The sequence below is a fragment of the Aplidium turbinatum genome, chromosome 7 (assembly GCF_918807975.1).
Source record: "Aplidium turbinatum chromosome 7, kaAplTurb1.1, whole genome shotgun sequence".
NCBI classification, from domain to species: domain Eukaryota; kingdom Metazoa; phylum Chordata; class Ascidiacea; order Aplousobranchia; family Polyclinidae; genus Aplidium; species Aplidium turbinatum.
Window position 1 is genome coordinate 1,777,288 of NC_137478.1, and position 17,191 is coordinate 1,794,478.

Consider the following 17,191-nt stretch of genomic DNA (forward strand, 5'->3'; position numbering starts at 1 on the left):
GTCTGTCTATCACTAAATTTGCACCTTGCTGTAATTAACCGAAATAACCTTTGAATTTCAAATAGTTAGCATTTCATGTAAGAGCTAATACACATGTAAAATCTTGTTTGAGCTAGTTAGAGGTAAGGCAAACGTTTCCAACACAACTGCTTAGGCAGTATTTTTCTTCTGAGTTATATCAACTGGCAATCTAACTCCTCCTAGACTGGCAGTCTAACTCTTCCTGGCAGTCTAACTCCTCCTACTGGCAGTCTAACTCCACTCTGACTAGGACCTAGTCAGACAGCGATTCACTAAATACACGTGCAACTTTCCTGTACGTCGCCGGTTATCACTTTGTGATAATAGCTAGCGACTGCATAGTGGCTTTAAATTAAAAACTCCTATTGTTTCTGATTGTTGACATTTTGTCAACAGATGTGCCGATTAAGTTAAAACGCAAATAACTCATTGTGTAAACAATTTAACGTTTTGAAATCGCTACAGCAGTAAGCTACTCAGAAGTTCTCCTTCGTCACTGAATGTTGTTGAGCTAGTGCATAAGGGGCGAGAGCAATCTCACACAAAAAAGTCGATGTTGACAAAATGTCAACGCATGTGCTGATAAGGGTTGAAAGAAACTCTTGGTCAATTTTGGACAAAAGTCAAGAATGAAAAGACTGTTGTTGGCACGCACGCAGTGAAAGCTCTCCTGCCATTTGTTACTACCTGCCTGTGTGAGAGCGAGTTTTCTGCGCTTACTCACATCAAAACAAAGGAGAGAAATTGTCTTCGGCCTGAAGATGAAATGAGATTGGCACTGAGCAAGATAGCTCCAAATTTTGACAAAGTTGTTGAAACAATACAAAGTCAAGGCTCACATTGATTAAATTCGACATTTTAGTGTTGTATTTAATCGTGTTATTTTTGAGTGTGGCTCATTTTTTCATGCTTACAAAACGTTGTGCGAAACGTAATTTTGGAAATAGGGTCGCCAAATCTTCGTTATTAATTTAACCTTAATATTTGGGTCGCCACAAATAAAGGTTGAGAAGCACTGTTATATAAAGAGGCTCTTGAAGTAGGTCCGGTTACCGAGATTGGTTTACAACCCAGGGCGGGTGGCTAAGAACAGCCAACAAAACGGTTTTCTCTTTAGGGGTGTCATGGCCACCTGGAGATCCGGCCTGATTTGTCACATTTTGCAGATTTTGATTACGGCTACTGCTAGGGCTTGACTGATATTTTTTGAGATGTTTTTACTTTTTGCGGTTTCCTAATGACATAAAACTTTTTTGTTGCTTTGGGGAAGCAGCAGCAAATGAGAAAAAGTAAGTTGAAAAACGCTAAATCAGACTTTTATTGAAAACTTAACAGTCTGACTAAAATCTTCGAAATCAAATTTTCTTTGTTTTTCAACATGTGAGGATGTTGAAACCTATTGTGTCATCCTGGAAAAAGAGAAAAGAAAGCGTAAAAATATAATTTTTAGAAAAATTTATTTAAATGTTCGCCCAAAGTTAGAAAAACCTGGAAATTTCTGCAAAATGTGACAAATCAGGCTGTATCTTTAGGTGGCCATGGGGGTGTTCATACTAAAACGCTCACCATTCCATTATTTATGCGGCGTTGCCAAATGAAGCCAATTTGCTTTGTAAACAAAACGAAATAGGCTATCCAAACAAATGAAAACAATAACAATGTTTCGGTTGACTGAATAGTACGAAAGTGTGCAATCAAAAATCACACAAAGGACTCTTCGAGCAGTTTGGTTCTATCCATGCTTCACAATCACATGCAAATATGTTTCACATTTTTTAATTCGAAACTTGTTTCAAACTTGAAGTATAGATTAGTGTGGTAACAAGGGCACAAAATTAAGCTAAGAAACTTGTAATAAATGAACTCGTAATCGTGTTATGATTTATTTATTGTCGTTCTGTAACAGCTATGGCGACAAATAGCACAAACTTTGTTGCACCGAACAATTAGAAGCAATTTAAATTTTTCCAGCATTGTTATAGCATCATCATCATCCGTTCAGTCGTTTACGACTCTCGGTCACTCTATACGTTATCTTTCTCCACATCTCTCGATCCCACGCAGCCTCCTTCAATTCATGCACTCCCATGCCACTGTCATGTACAATCGTGTCAAGCCATCTTGTTTTCGGGCGCCCCCTTCCTCTTCCTCCGCTCACCAAACCAAGCATGATGTCTTTTTCCATTGATTTGCTTCTCATTATGTGGCCAAAATATGAAAGTTTCTGCCTGACGATTCTAGCTTCTAGGGATATGTCCGGTTTAATTTGTTCAAGAATATTCTCATTTCTAAGTCCAACCGTTCCTAAGTCCAACCGTTCTCCTCAACGTGGTGGAGAGGTGGCAACAACGTATGTTATATACGTTGGCTAAACGGCTCTGGCCTGGGGAAAGACCTGGCAACCTACCCCAGAACTTTTGCCAAAATACTCTTGTTATAGCACAGAACCCAATAAACAGTTAGATTCACAATATACGTGGCATAGCGATGTTTGCATAGCTTGCGTTCTTTTATCACCTAGCCTAATTGTATGTGGGATTTCTGTACTAAATAATTTCTTGGGAGACTTTGCAACAATGTATTATTTAATTAAAGTGTTGTTCCTGTACAGAACAATAAAAAGAGTGAGGTTTCAAGATTTGTGAAACAAAGCGGTGTGCACTGATCTCAATTTGTGTTTTGCACAGTTTGATTTGCAATTTCATGAAACTTTTTTTTCATTTCTTACAACAGGTTACAACTCTGCTTGAATTAAAAAAACATTTATATAATCGAAGTTTGTGGTTAGCAAAATCATATGTCAGACAACCTGCCAGCGTAAGGCGTCGTTGATACCAAGTTTATATATTCTAATGAAACTTAGAACTCTTTAGTGGCAAACTCTTTCATACTGGAAACAAAGTTTTGTTGAAATCTTGAATAATCGTCTAATTTTCGATGGGTTGAAGTTTGAATATCACCATTAGCATCAAAGTAGTGTAGTTTGGCTTGGACGGAATAGAATGTAAATTATATTTATGATTATATTCAGTATTAGAATGGGAGTAAAATAATAAGTGAGTTAATGCACTTACGTTTTGTATAAATCTGGTAATAGGGTGACGTAATACGTTGCATTAAGTGACGGAAAAGATAAAACATTGAAGTTCACCAACACCAGTGAACTTACATTTCTGTCAGTCGTTATTTGTCACTTCTTTGTTATGGATATTCTGTTGTACATGTTTCAACAACTTTCAAAAGAATGTTAGTAATATAATATTTTGTTGGATTCATTTTAACACTAGAATTAAAAACTGCGGTTTTTAAAGTAAAAAGAACAAATTTTCTAGTTAGAATCTTGATATTCATTGCTAATTACGATTACAACTACAATCAACGTTTGCGACTAAACATGTGTTGCATCTATTTATTCCAGTTTGGTCTTGCACGTTAAAAACTGTTGACATTTTCAGCCAAAATTGTTTTGTCTAGATAGTTTTTGATATTTTGAATATTCAACATTATAAAAGACGATCGCCAAGGTAAGCTTTTCAATGCAATCAAAAGCAAATTAAGTGAATTTAATAAGTGCTACAGTGAGTTCACAATAGTGTGTTGCAAAAGTGTCACAAGTGTGCCTCTAAAGTCTTGAAATTTGAATGTTGCATGCAGTCGCAACGCAAAGCTACAATGTTTCAAAATTGTTTAGAAGAGAGCATTTGCTTTCGTGTTACAATGATCTACCACAAATTGCAGACAATTAACTGCGTAAATAGCTTGATCATAAAATGTTTGCAAAATGAGGTGCTTCCAAAAATGTGTGAACCAGTTAGTCGACAGTTTACCGATCATTATTTGCACTGCCAAGTTACGTGGACATAGTTTCTACCTTGCGGTTTCACTTGGAAATATTGATTAAAATACAGCTTAAGTAAATTTTATCATGTATAGTTGTTTCAAAGTAGCACCTTTGATAAAAACGTTAGTGAAAGGCAATACTTCAACAACAACCAATGACGTAGGAAGGCAGTGTGACGCTGTGGATTAAAAAAAAACGTTTGGTAAGCGGTAGATTAAAAAAGTTTGATAACCTGTAGGCCTAGAAATCAATTACAAAATTATGCCTAAGTTGAGTTCTAATCGTAATACAATATTGTTAGAAAAAGCACAATTCTCAAAGAACAATTTTACCTGTAGGGTTTACAATGACAGTCTATGTGTTACGGTTCTTTCTATCAAGCAGAGCGGAATATTTTGTATGATTGAGCTGTTTTCTTCGGTCGGCTGCTGGCACAAAGTTCAGCGACAAAGTTAACTTTTCCATAAATTTACGCTAAAAGCTTGAAAGCTTGTAACCTTTTCTCTCTTTACAGTTTCAATGCAGATGAAGATGAGTGATACTAACTTAGACTCTGCGAAGGTTGCTATCCAAGCCATCGAATCTGCGCATAAACATGATCTTGCAAAAGGTACAGTTTAGTTTGCATTTTTATACTTCGTACTTAACCGATTGAAAGTTTTTTTTTATTCTTTTCTATAAAAACAAAAGAATGAAAAATAATTGTTTACTTTCATAAATGAGTGAAATGTTTCAATGCTTGGATGTTGTTACAAGGCACTTGATAGTACTTGGTTCGAATATTTTCGTGGCATAAAATAGTTTGATACAAGTTATTTTGTTCTGACGAAGCAATATTTTTAGTATTGTGATTACTTGGTGGTTATCGTTGTTGCAGATTATATTTACGCAATAGTTAAATCTCTTTTTGCTGTTTATACCTAATTGTGACGTAGTGTTCACTGCGTGTATCACGTATGTGTAAAAAAAACAACAAAAATCGAAAATCTTTTCCATCCACAGGGCAATCATCTGAATATCTCAAATTAAAATCGCTGGCTCCCCACCAGTTGCTTCCACAGCCAATAAACTTGCAACTCCACGCAATAGAATTGCTCCAGCAACAGTCGGAATATTACTTCTCGAGGTGATTTTGAGCCTACTGGATATGAAAGCTTTATTTACGGGCTTCAAATTTATGTTCAAATTGTAGATCATGTAATAAAGATAAAGTACAATTTAAAGCTTTCGTTTAGTTTACCTGTATACAGATTTAGACGATTTAGACAAAATAATCGAATATTTTTTTGAAATTATTTGTGTTTAATTCATGGCCTGTTTTATCCTGCAGGAGGAATCTTACCAAAGATGGCTATCTGCTTTCTCAGATGGACAGCCAGCAATACGTGGCCACCAAAATTATCGAAAACTGCAACGCAATTAAAAAGTTGACCAGTGATATTGAACTTGTGGTCAAAGCATTGCGAGGTGTGTGATGGAATGGAAAAAATTATTTTCTACCAAATTTTGTTTAGTTTTTTCTTGTTCATAAGTGTGCCATGTTTGCTTAGCAGATGACATTAATCGTGCTGGAAGTGAGATGACTTAGCCTAGGCATTTTAAGAAAGTTTGAGTTATTATATCACTGAATTATCATAACTGTTATAAATATTTTGTTTATCACAATTATCAACTGTTTTTTGAATAATAAAAAATTATTCTTAGTAAGTCACTATCTTTTGTTATCGCCATTATATAAACTCGTAAGTTAGTAGATTATCGATAGATTTATAATTTTGAAGTTAATCTCACTAAAACACTGAACTGCTTGGATAAAGACGATTAAGCTTTTCTCTCATTGACAACAGGTTCTTCTATGGTTGAAGTTGACGAGGGTGGAGAGAAACTGCGACCCAAGAAGAGAAGATACACAGTTATTCTTCGGGAAATTCCTGACATCGCTAATGGCTCGGTAACAAATAAAACATTTTAGCTACAATCTTCATTGTAGCAAAAAAAGTTATTTTGAATTTCATTGACGATTTTTGTTGGGATGCGAAACGTACATATAACAAAGTCGTACAGTGTGTGTAGGGTTTTTATCTATCTAAGTCCTCAGCGTAGGATTTGTGATCTAGAGTTACGTTTGAGGCCCAGTGTGATCTTGTCCGCTAGCTATCAAGTAATTAAGCGTCTTATCAATAAAGGATAGGTAGCTGCCTTCCCAAGTGATAGCACTGAAACGAAGCGCAACTTTTCCTTTGAGAACATGGCAACAAATAAGTTGTCTTGCAAGGCGACAGTATGCTTGGGCATCTGTAGATTGTTAGTCTGGATGCGACGAAAAATAATCATACACTTCTAAATTAAAATAATTATTACTGATGGTAAATATACGCTTGAGCACAGCTTGGATAAAAATGTGGAGCTGAAAGTTTTGTTGGTTGTAGATTGTTTCAGGTTTTGAACTACAACTAAAGCACCATACTCCTGGTTTACATTGCAACAAACATCGTACTTTTATAACCTAAGAAAGAATGTATGGGAATCATATTAAAGTTTATCTATCTAGCTTATTCTTATGCCAATACAGTTGACTCTCGTCCTTAAGAAACGTGTTGTGCTATGATCGTTGCAAAGAATACTCGTGTAAATCTGAAATTAATTGATGTTTTGTTGTGCCTTCAGCAACTATTGATATTATCTTCTAAGATTGGTTATACAACACTGACCATGAAAAATCTGACTGAGTTGTAAGCTAATAAAATTATTCTTTTTGTTTTCAGCACGTCATGGGTATATTTGATGGAGGACCAGTCAAGTGTTCATCTTGTGAATTTGCAGGCAACGGCAACTGGTGTATTTTCTTCGAAACAAAGGACGACGCTCGTGCAGCGTGTCGGTATTTGCGTGAGATTGGAAGGGACTTCATTTTGAAGCAGACCATGGTGAGTCATAGAACCAATCATAGTGACTTACGTAGCTAATCGTGGTGACTTACATAGCTAATCATGATGAGTTACGCAATTAATCATGGTGAGTTACGTGGTCACTCATGATATTGGTGAGTTACAAAGCTAATCATGGTGAGTTACGCAGTCAATCATGATATTGGTGAGTTACATAGCTAATCATGGTGAGTTACGTTACTAATCATTGGTGAATTAGTAGCCAATAATGGTATATACTACAAGATTGTGTAATTGCAATAATCTGGAATTGATGAGATTGTGTGGGTCGAAGCTGGAATCCAACGACTGCAGCAAAGTCGAAATGCTGAGCTAACAAATGCAGTGGGTTGTCGATATTCATAGTCATTGTTATATCATCATCAACCGGTCATGCAATTGGCGGCAGATGACGCAGTTGATAGAGTGATCTGCGTTTCCTCATTAGTTTAGTCCACGTTGTACACAAGGCGATGTGCTTTTTAATTGCACTTTTGGTTTAAGTGCTCCCCGACTTAGATTACAATATTAATGCAAACGAGTTTTTAACAAATTAATTTCATCATTGGTTTACATAAAATGTTCGAGAATTTCAAAATAATCTGTTCTGCCCTGAAGAATACACAACTACAGTAACTGAGAATGTGTGTTCTTTTTTTCTAGGCGCAGATTGATCCTGGGACTCTCCACCTGAACACGTACGGATACCACCTGCCACAACAGACCCACCAAAACCAAGGCACTCTTTACCCCATCGCTAATCCTTTCACGCACAACAATGGTGGCTACACCACACCACAGGTCACTTTTAGTGTAGCAGACCACTATTGAATTTGTAAATGAATTGTGGCAAGCAAGTGAAACGTTGTTAACGTATTTTAAATGTGTGTTTAAGAACACGGCTGCGTTGGAATTGCCTGCGGTGGATAGTGCAAGGAACAACATATACCAACTTTGACATGTGTCGCTAAACTGTGGCAAAGAACATGTTGGGTGGCTGAGGACATTATGACAAAGATCTCTCAACCATCACTTACCTCAGACGACTGGCTTCCTATCATTGTGAAGCATAAACAAAATTAATTCTGATAACATGGGGTTTAGTTTAGCCTTCCAGTTAATGCAGAGGAATTCATTTCACAAAAAATGAGATAAGCCTATTTCTTAGTTTTGCAAAACCACATCTTGATCTGTGTCAATGCAACCATGCCGTGTGCAGAAATTTAGTTCCTTGGATTGAAACTTGCATTTATTTAGGTAACTTCCACGCCGCTGGAATATTTTGATCCTCAAAAAGTTTTGCTCTGCCCCCAGCCCCCATTTACTACTGCAGCCAATTCGAACGTTGCATTTCCCCCATTCTTGACCCAGATGGCCATCCCTAACGTCGCCACAATGACCTGTGATGAAGCAGCTCTGCATTTAGCGGCAGCCAACTCATCATTGAATAGGTTTCCTATAGCCCCCGCGTGTCAAGGAGCCAATATCTACCCTCCACAAGCCCCACAACACCCTTCCACCATGAGGGTAAGTTATTTGATTTTCAGTTAATTGACAGATACATATGTACATCGTTCATTTGAAGAAGTTATCTTGTGCAGATGTAAATTATTTTAATGTCAATAATGATCATATCGTCACTATATTAAACCGATTGTCAGGTTTGTTGAGTAATTTCATATGCTTTCCTTGTTCTTTTTCAGAGTAGCAATTTTTTTTTACATTGAAAAACCTTTGCAATATGTTTTAAATTTTTTTCTCACTAATGTAGAATTTTTATTCGCAATGACGCATAATCTCTAAATTTTTGGTATTGCGCTTTTAGTGGTATGCTCGAATTTCAATACTTGCATAGCAACAATTTCAAATAGCCAGTGTAAAGTATGAGTTTACAAGACTGCTCGATATTGCAGACTCCACAAGTCACCCAACAATCACTTCAGCTTCAACATGACTCCATTCATCCACCACAGTACCACCGTAGACATGCTGATAACAACAAGTTTGCAAATGCTGCTACCAACAGGTGACGATGTTAATTGGTTCAAGCACTTTTTGTTTGTTTTATGGCTGTGTCATTACTGTAGTTCTTTTCCGTGCTCTCATACTGGGCCTACAAAAATTCAATGACGGTGAGTTGTTGATGTAAGAAAGTGTAAAAACTTTGAGTATGGACGATGCTTTGTAAATAGATTGAATAGCAGCTGGTGTGGTGGGACATGCTTTTTGCCATTTAACTTTTAGATGCGTAACTTCCGCTTTAACACTTTTGTTTAATTATATTTCTAGAAACATGCAGAACCAGTACAAAGTACCCCCTGGGTTCCAACAACAGCTTCCTCACAGCTCGATGACCCGGCCACCTTGCATACCCAGCACCGATCGAATCCATCCAAAACTTATTGTTCTTCCACAATACGTGCAATCGCAACCCATCACTGCCCGTCGTACGTATACTAATATACAAACGTTGTTGCTATCAATCTCCTGGAGGTTTCATCAGTGTTTATAACAGCCTGGACAACGTCTGGAAATCCTCGCCTCAATACACAGTTGTTTGCCGCAGGTGCTTCCTATCTGCTTAACGTCTTTTCTTAATTTGTCATATGTTGCGCTTTTTGCCTTGTGGAATTAATCGCTATTCTACCCTGCTTTGCCCTTGCATTCTGATGCATTTCGTTTTTTAATTTTTGTGTAGATCAGTTATTTATTTTCAATGTGGATGTAGAATCAGTTATTTTCGTTACTTGAAAAGGGCTAACATTTGTATGGCCGAAACCATTTGTAGTTTATAGTTCATGTTCACTTTAATGTATTATGTTAAATGTCCTGTAGTTGCTTGGTTTTATCTGTCTATGTTTTGTTGAATGGTTGAAGAAAGTCACCTCTTCACCAAAATTGTAATTAAAGAAATGAAAATAGCCGAATTAGTTGGTTGGAGTTTTCCCCAACGTTTTTCAATTGAAATAATTTTTTTTTCTTGCAGGTGGTGATAGCAAGCAGCAATTTCAAGCCACCAGCCAATCAACTTCTTCAACATCCTCTGCTTATAAATCCGAGCGCTGCAATGACAACTTCAAGACAAACGCGAGGCGTTAACAATGTAAGTATTCAGCCAGTCCTGGTCCGTGACGTCACATCGGAACAGCCTAATGGTTTGTTCAGGGTTTTTCCCTTTTACCTGCTTCATGCTTGTTATCTGAAGAAAAGGACACCGGCAGAGAATGTTGGTCACTGTTTGATGTAATTAAACCCCACCATCTGTGCTAACATTTGGGTTAAAGTATTGCTTTTTTTTTATATAAAAACCGTTGATCGCTAGATTAATGCGCGAACTTTCAGTTTTGGGATACTACTGCCCTATTATTGTGCTTGTTATTTCATTTTTGATTTATGTTTGAAGCATACAAGTTGAAGCATTACACTTTGCTTCTAATCCAAAGTTCGAATCCCGATAAAGGTATTCATTATGGGATTTTTTCTGACGATTTTGCCTTGAGCTAATTTTAAGCCTGTTTTGTTACAGATTACCAAACGACCATTATCTTCAATGACTTCTTTCCATCTTGAAAATACCGAGTTTCATGTTCGTAGCCATGTGATGGACATTTGTTAAAAAGCGCTGGTTCGGCACCAGTAAAGACCATGTTATAGAAAGACCATGTGAATGTGGTTGATGCAAATTTACTTAACAAAACCTGAAGCATTCAATTCGTATTCATTCTTAAATTTTGGATGTTTTTGCATCGTATCCACGATAACGTTTGATTAAATTCCTGACTTATCAACATTCTTACATGGAAGAAACAATACACTTGGTGCCACTATCAATTGATTGGTATAATCAGGACTCGAGTGAAAAACCCTCAAGCGTGTTTAAGTTTACATGTTTGATCAACTCTTGTAGATTAAAACTAAACCCTCAAGGATAAGCCCCTTGGTCAGCAGACCAATGTGGTGTCTTTTAGCTATTGACGTTTCAGTAATGTGAAATATTGTGTAGTAACTGCTGTGATATAATTGTGTTTGTAAATAAACTTTTAACAGAAAAACTACATAAAATAAAAGTTGTTTGCGTGTTTCAATCTCCATTTGTAAAAGTTCAGCAAACCAAGTATTGAGTTATTAGGTTTATTCTTGCGTTGTTGGTACATTTCACCGAGATTCAGTCAACGAAATTATCTTAAGACAGCTGAGGCCACCTGGAGATTCCATCTTTAGATAGCCATGGGACAGCTAAAAATCATGTTTATTATGTACATCAGTGAAGTAATGCATTGCAACGAATGAATAGTGTACCTCAGAACCTCACGTTAGTATCTGAACTAACAGTTTGTACTTTTTGTGTTGAAGCCAAAGCAAAAATACTAATCAACAAAAATGAAACTCATCGTGATACATGCCATGGACTGTAAATAAGTAAAGTTTCAGCACTAAAGGTTCAAATGAAGAGAATAGGAAGTTTTTAAAAATTTAACAGTGTTTGAGTCATTTCCACACTTAATCGAACAGAGAATGCTGAGTTTCTAATGTATTAAAAAAATTTTTTGAAGCAATTATCATTCAATGAAAGCAAATGACCCCAAAAAGTTGGAGTAGCCTACGCAACTTGTAGCGTGGTTAAAATTGTCAAAAGTCTGATTTTATCAAAAACACCAGCATTTCAAAATGCAAGTCGTTAAGTCCTGCTCGATTTGTGTTCAGCACGTCTTTTCCAGCGGAGGAAAATCTTTGCAGCACTGGAAGGAATGGAGGTTCTATTTAATAAGGAGACGTTCTAAATTGGCGCTAGAAAAGCTCAAAGACTTGCTTCTGTCTGCAAAAAAAACCCTCCAGAATTGACTTTCCTTTCCGTACGTTCCATCAAACCAACACAAAAAAATTATCCTTGGAGTCGTGACTGGGGTTGGAGACACTCTTTCGGCATCAACGTGGCTTGATGTTTCCCGCGATAGTGGAATGATTTCTACTTTGATGTTTCCCGCATTGTTTCCATAAAAACTCTCCAAAAACCTTTTTTTAACTTTAAATTGGAAAGTAGTGGGTAGCGGAAGTTCAACTGAAAGAAATGTAGCGTCTCTCTGCAACCACTACATTAAAAAAAAGTAGCGCCACAACTGCTCAAATCTGCTTGCATGTTTATGCGTAATTTTTTTTTGTAAAACGTCTATGTGTTAATTGCCATAAATATATTTTGCTTGTGTGTGCTTATCCACCGGAATATGGGAAACTTTGACCTAACAAAGCTGAGCTCAAATATATTAAAACGTGTGAGACCATAAATATTTGATATCATTTGCATATATATTGCGTATGAAAAGGAAATCGTATTGCATAATAAGTAAACTGATGGCTCTCAGGTGGTCCATCAAACTAGACCTAGGTACTTTTTGATGAAATTGGCTGCTTTGTAATTGTAAGTAAAACCTATACCTCAAGACACATGACAAGCTGTCGATCATTATGAGTTGTTATTTTTTATTGCTTGTTAGTTTTAATCAATAACCTACCAGCCACGAATTTAAGACGTGTAACGCAGGTGACAACTAAACTAATATGGTGGCAACACTGTTTTGATCAACCCATGAAACGGTAGGCGCTTTAACTTAGACCACTGTGCGAAGGACATAACGCAACCATGAGTGACGTATAAATGACATCAGTGGTGTTTTAGCCACAATTTTCCTTATGAATTCAATTGATTGCAGTCATTACGGTCCTTCTTGCACTCAGTTCAGTTGCAAAAGAAAAAAAAGAATAATTGCAGAGAGTGGAAATCGAACCCACGCAATCGAAATGACTAGGCTAGGCTATTCCCTTTTTCTCTAACTCTAACCCACTAGACCATGCTGCTTGTGGCGATGCTTTCACTTAAATTTTTTTGTATCTTTCGAGAAAATCTTTCGAAAAAACGATCAGAATGTCACGTGCTGAGTCACATGACTAAAATCATCTGATTTGCATATACGTTACGCATGATTGCTTTATACCTTCAGCATTGTGGTCCATGATACAGTACCTAGCATTGTGGTCCATGTTACAGTACCTACCGCATGAAAGGGAAGCCTCTGCAACATGAAGAAATTCTTGCCAACCAATCAGAACATCCAAGAAGAAGCTATCGTCCAATTGTGGCCCTTCTAGCACTCATCCAGAAAATGAATCCTTGCTTCGTTTAGTAATTACAAGAGAAAAAAAAGGAATAGTAAATGTGGGATTCGAACTCAAGTCATCGAAATGACTACAGCCCTAACCACTAAACCATGCAGCTGACGGCGAAACCATCACTTAACTTGCTTTGCCTCTTCTGCTTTTTATGTTTTCTTTACGTAACGGAAAACGTAGCTTATGATTGGTTCAGGCAGTATAAAATGGCAGTGCAAATTAAATATATCATTTTAAGTCAATTTAAGTTGCAACAAAAGTAGCTGGAGAAGTAGCGGTAGCGCGCACTATTTTAGCCGAATAGCGGAAGTAGGAGATGCCCACCTCTGCATGCAAGATTGGCTACAAATTCACGCCTCAGTCTAAACCCTTTCCAAAAGCAGCAAATCCTAATTTGAAAAAATCTTCATACAAAGTCAGCACATACTTGGCTACTAAGCGTCATAATGTTTTTGGTTTAGAGTGTTGAAGTTTCTAACAGGGTCAAAAAGGCCTCCATACACACAAGTGGGCATCCGTCATAGGCGTGGGAGCCTGGGGTGCAACGGCACCCCATATATTTTTCAATTAGTTAAAAATTTGGACAAATTGGAAAACAATTTCGACAAGAACGTTCAGCATGTTGCAAAAACTTTATTAAGATTAAATTTAATTTTGTTTTTTTGCTCAAGGTTATGCAAATGTCAAATAAAATGCAACCGTACTGCCAAATTATTCAATTGGTCAAATGTTTCAAAAATTTCATTAAGATTGAACTTATTTTTGATTTTTTGTTTAAATAATCAAAATTACATTTTTATGTTAAATTTAATGCATGTAAAATTTAAAAAATCCACTGAAATTGAACATAATTTAACTTGCAAGAAGTAAGAAAACAAGGGTTTTTCGTGTTACCTATTACACATTTTATCCTAGTCTCCTCAAAATCTTTATCAGTCAGACTGTTAGAAGTTAGGCTAACAGTGTGACTGAAATTTTCCAGGTCAAGTTATCTTCCATTATTCCAATCCCTGTGATGCTAAAGATCATTGTGTCAACTGGAGAAGGAAGCAAAACATAGGCTATATGTTAAAATACGATTTTTTGCAAATTTCAATCACACAGCTACCAAACGTTGGATATTAATTATAATCTGGAAAAATGTTGCAGAATTAACAGATCAAACTGTGGTGAGTTGTGGTTAAGAGAACTGCAAAATGTTTATGGGCGAAATCTGATAAATAAATTTGTCTTTTTTTCATCATCGATTCCTTTACTGTAATTGTTGTTGCAAGGGCATATTATTATACAAAAAGATGTAGGCCATGGCCACCTGGAGATGAGGCTTGATTTGTCACATTTTGCAGATTTTTATTACAGCTACTGCTAGTGTTTGACTGACATTTTCTGAGATTTGTTTACTTTTTTCTGTCTCCTAATGATATGAAAGCTTTTTGTTGCTTTGGGGAAGCAATAGCAAACAAGAAAACGTAAGTTTAAAAACGCTGAATTAGACTGTTATTGAAAAATTAACAATCTGACTAAAATCTTCGAAATCGAATTTTCTTTGTTTTTCAACATGTGAGGTTGTTAAAACCTGTTGTGTCCTCTGGGGAAAACAGTAAAGAAAGCGTAAAAATATAATTTTTAAAAAAATTGATTTAAACATTCGCCCAAAGTTAGCAAAATCTAGAAATTTCTGCAAAAGTGACAAGTCAGGCCATATCTATAGGTAGCCATGTGTAGGCTATAGGCTAAAGATTTTCCAAACATTCAATTTTATTTGCTGGCAAAACGTGTCCTATTCTTAGGCAATAGAAATATGGTAGGCCAAACCAAACTGATAGTTAAAAACTTAATTGCCCAACGAATTCATTGTAGCCTATTTCCCACTGACATACTTGGGTTACGTGGAGGACAAAAAAATAACTCTTAATTTTTTTAAATTATAAAAGTTAGTGCTTTCAGATATGGTAGGCTACACAATAGGCTATTATTTCAAATTTTGACACTGTTGAAAACTTTTAACGTTTAAATGGGCCACATGCTTACAGGTGGATACTGCTGTATACTTAAGAACATACATAATATAACAAAAGACAGAAAAAGTCAGGGAAATATCTAACAATTTGTACCGGTCAACTCAACCACCGCTAGCAATAGGCTAGGGGAGACCGGATAGATTTGTTACAAGGGAGGGTTGTTACAGTCCTTTTAACTTTTAAATTAGTTCACATCAATCGCTGGAATTAAGTTTACTTTTTCAAGTTTTTATTTTCCATGTGCAAACGAAGCTTCAGCCATTTTGAAGGCTGCAGTAGAAAATTATTGATGAAAAACTGTTTTAGGGTATGAAAAGTAATTTTTTGCTTTGTCAGTCAAAATGTTATTGCTACAAAACTATGAGTGATATTTAACTGGCTTCAAAGTTAAATCAGACTTGAAGTGCAATACCTTTGATTCATTATAAATATTTTAAAGCTGAGTGTCACATTTTTAACATTATGTTGATCTTACTCAGCCAACTACTTTTGGGGTGAGTTGTTACACAGTGTAATGCTTGCTCACAGTGTAATACCAACTGGAAAATGTACTTAATTTGGTACTCAAATTACAAATTTTGTATTATTTAGAATAGTTGATTACATTTTTAAGTTCTACTTATACCTGTTGTTGCTGTATCTGTGCCTAAACATGCCAAAACTAATAAAGGGTGCCTTATTGAGGCCAAATACAATGAATAGTTGAATGGAGATCATGTGTTTGCAATCCTGGTGACAATGCATTGTCAATAGTAATGTTATTTGTTTGTTCTTGATTTTTTCTACTAAATTTGGATGTTCAATAAATTAAAGAATGCTGTGTCAACGCATTCCATCAGTTTTAGGTATTTTAGTAAGAAAAATTAGTTAATAGAACAGCCTATTTGAAATGGTAACATTTCACCCCATCTGTGTAACAAGTCACGCCGATACTGGGGTGACTTGTTACAACTGAGTCAGTGATATATTTGTAGAAACCCTGTCTACAGAGACTATTTGAAATGAACACTAGCAAACTTGTATAAAAATGCAGTTTACTATGAATGGGAGCTAGCAAATATTTGCAACAAAGGCAAAAACTTGGTCACCCAAATCGAACATGGCCAAGAGGCATAAAAGAAAGAAAGTACACAAAGATGAAAAACAAAAGGTTCAAACCTAGGCAAATACCAAATCACCAGGTAACACCAAACAGGAATCAGAGAACAATAGCCAACAATGGCGTTTATGACAAATTAACTTGGTTCCTTCAGCATGTGATCAAAAACTGATTTAAATTTAACAATGTTCCAGTGCTGAAACATAAAAAACAATATTAAAAGATTAAAACACACATTTACTTACAGTGCTCTTTCCATGGTGGAGAAAAACCCAAAAACTAAATTTATCAAAATCTACAAGGCGTCAGGCGTGCCTTGCGGAAGGCGGTAGAGAGCACAAACAAAACAAAAAAGGGAGCAAAGAAAACTGGCCGCTACAATGTTAATGCAAATATTTTCCTGTAAATATAACTTTTTTAAATTTTGAAATTGTATTTATAACAACTGGTCATGTGGCAAGATTATACAAAAATTTTCAACAACTTTGTGCAAATATTGAAAGAAAAATCTTAGTTTTACTGGAAATTGTAACAACCCTCCCGTCTCCCTTACATAGCTACTGTGAAAAAAACGCAGAAAAAAACTAAGGTGAAAAGAGTAAAGCGCTGATTTGATTGAAACGCCGCATGAGTAATCAAATCAGACGTTTGCAGCTTGTAGTCCTACTTGAAAATGTTACTTTAAGGTGAGACTACAGGTTCTCTAAAAAGCTTTAATCGGCTCAAATTAGTTCAGTTCTCTAGCCAACGGCCTTGAAAAATCTGCATATTTCTGTAGAGAAGCGTAGCCTACTCTTCATGATCATGACAGAAATCAAGGGCTATAGTCGAAGGGGCGCCACTCCGCAAATCGATGGCTCTCATCACTCGGCTATGCAGACTACCCTTTGGAAATGTGGCTCATGCAGTTTTGCCTTAAACTAGCTGATGTATTCAACTCTACTATTATTTTTAAAAATGGTAGACCTACAAGTCTTTGCATCGTATCAAGGATTTTATGAACAATGCAAAAACGACTTGTTTTGAATTTGTGAAGGACCTTGGAGTGTGTTGAAGAAGTTGACATTTTTGATCTAACTAATGCAGATTAAAATGAAGTGCTTAAGGTTATTTCCTT